This window comes from Penaeus vannamei, chromosome 6, assembly GCF_042767895.1.
Source record: "Penaeus vannamei isolate JL-2024 chromosome 6, ASM4276789v1, whole genome shotgun sequence".
Classification (NCBI taxonomy): domain Eukaryota; kingdom Metazoa; phylum Arthropoda; class Malacostraca; order Decapoda; family Penaeidae; genus Penaeus; species Penaeus vannamei.
In genome coordinates this window covers 37,129,209-37,131,708 of record NC_091554.1, presented here as the reverse complement: position 1 = coordinate 37,131,708, position 2,500 = coordinate 37,129,209, and positions in this window count along the sequence as shown.

The window sequence follows — 2,500 nt, the reverse complement described above, 5'->3', positions numbered from 1 at the left end:
TTTTCAGGGCTTTCCCGCTGTGACAGATTGGCTTATACGGCAATATTGCCCTGTCAATACCCATCGGCACAGGAGCGTCGTGGCAGTTCCGCCGTCTCCTCTGGGATATGGGAGGCTGATCCCCGTGCAGCCCAGGACGCGTACAGGCACATATATACGCATACTGATCTGCAGAATGTCAACACAAGAAATAAATTACTTATGTGCACCTATACGCATGCTGATATACATGTTAACACAAGAAATAGATTACTTATGTGCACCTATACGCATACTGATCTGCAGAATGTCAACACAAGAAATAGATTACTTATGTGCACCTATACGCATGCTGATCTACATGTCAACACAAGAAATAGATTACTTATGTGCACCTATACTACTGTATGTATGCACTCAAGAGCACCTGAGTATTAGTTACACATACACATATATAAATGATATTAGAAATGTGCACGCTTACATAAACAAATGTAGAGGAATAAAACATTGTTTACTGAACCATAAAAATACGTATGTTACACGCACACACATACATAGAGCATACGCATACATGCATATGAACTCATGTTCACAAGTGCAGTGTATTTTCCTAATACTATCTCAAGGATTTTTATCCAATCAAGTATCATTACCTACCGATCACAAACGCTTTTATATTGTTGTAAATCATTACTATTATAATACATCAATGATCATCAATCAGTGATTCTACAGTCTTTCTTTATGAATAAACCTTTGACGTACATTAATAATACCAGTAAGATCAAAGTATCGCCATGAGGATAATGCCTTAAAACAACATGCTATGCTATGTCAATTAAATCCTCCATAAAGGCAAAGTTTTCCGCCACTTATCCTTTGCTCCATTTCCCCTCATATTTTCCAGCATTTCTCAATACCAGAATTCGCTTTCAATCGTAATTTTTCTCTACATCTTGTCTCGCCTTCTGTTTACTATTCGCAAGTTTGACCTTCTTACTGCTCTTCTTCTTCTTCCATCTCTTCTCTTCCTACTCCACCTTCTTCCTTTCCTTGTTATTGTCCTCATTTTCTTGACTTTCCTCCCCCCCCCTTCTCTCCTTCTTCCTTTATTCCTCCTCCTCCTCCTTCTCTTTTTTCCTGCTCTTCCTATCTTTCCCCTCCTCGTTTCTCCTTCTCGTCCTCCTCTTCTTCCACCTCTTCCATTTATATTCATTCCTGTTTTTCCTCCTTATTCTTCTCTTCTTCCTCCCTTTCTTCATTGACCACGCCCATAAATGTTTTAGTGCATGAGCTCCTCCCTCTGTTATTGCCCAAGTTCAAAGCTTTATTAGGAAACTTAGGCCAGCCTTTACTCTAAGATTATTATTGTTGTCTGGGGGAGTGACGGGGTGAGACGTGGACTGAAGGGGCGAGGGGAAAAGAGGGGAAGGGAAGGGGAGAGAAGGAGGAGGGAAAGTCCAGGGAGTACGGAAGTGAGGAAGAGAGGGGAAGGATAAGGAAGGAGGAAGGGAGTAGGAGAGAGGAGATATGGGGGAGGGAAGGCTAGGGAGCACGGAAGCGAGGAAGAGAGGGGAAGGAGGAGAGTGAAAAGATAAGGAAGGAGGGAGGGAGTAGGAGGGAGGAGATATGGAGCAGGGAAGGCCAGGGAGCACGAAAGCGAGGAAGAGAGGGGAAGGAGGAGAGTGAAAGGATAAGGATGGAGGAAGGGAGTAGGAGGGGGATAGAAGGAGGAGGGAAGGCCAGGAAGCACGGAAGTGAGGAAGAGAGGAGGAGGAGGAGAGTGAAAGGATAAGGGAGGGGGGGGGGGAGGAGGAGGAGGGGGGAGAGAGAGAGGAGAAAGTGGAGGAATAAGGAAGGAGGAATGGAGGAGGAAAAGAGAGAGAATGAATAGGGAAAGGCCATTGAGTACGAGAAGTGAGGGAGAAAGTGAGAGGAGGAGAGTGAAGGAATAAGGAATGACGAAGGAAGGAGGAGAGGGGAGAAAATGAAAAGGGAGAGGCCAAGGAAGACTGGAAGTGAAGGAATGCGACGGCGGGAGAGAGAGGGAGAGTGAGGGAATAAGGAAGAAGAAAGGGAGGAGAAGAGAGGATGGGAGAGAAGGAAGTACCGAAGGTGGATTTGAGCAATGGCGAGGAAAAGGAAAAGAAGGAGACAGAAAGGGAAGGAAAGGAAGTGAAATAAACGAATGGAAGTAGAAAAGAGGGGAAGGGAAGAGGTATGACAGGTGAGTGAGAACTAAGAGAGGATAAGAGAGACGAAGAGAGTTAGAAGGAGGGAAGCGAGGGAGATTAACGGGTTGATATGTGAATGAAGGAAGTAAGTGGGGAAAGGAAGAGAGGAGTAACGGCGGATGTCGTGGACAAAGGCAGAGAACCTAAGACCTTCCTGAAGTATCTTTTAAGGAGAGATACTTAAAGAAAGGAAGGTAATGTGAGGGGCATATGCATGAGTGAGAGTAATATATATATATATATATATATATATATATATATATATATATATATATATATATATA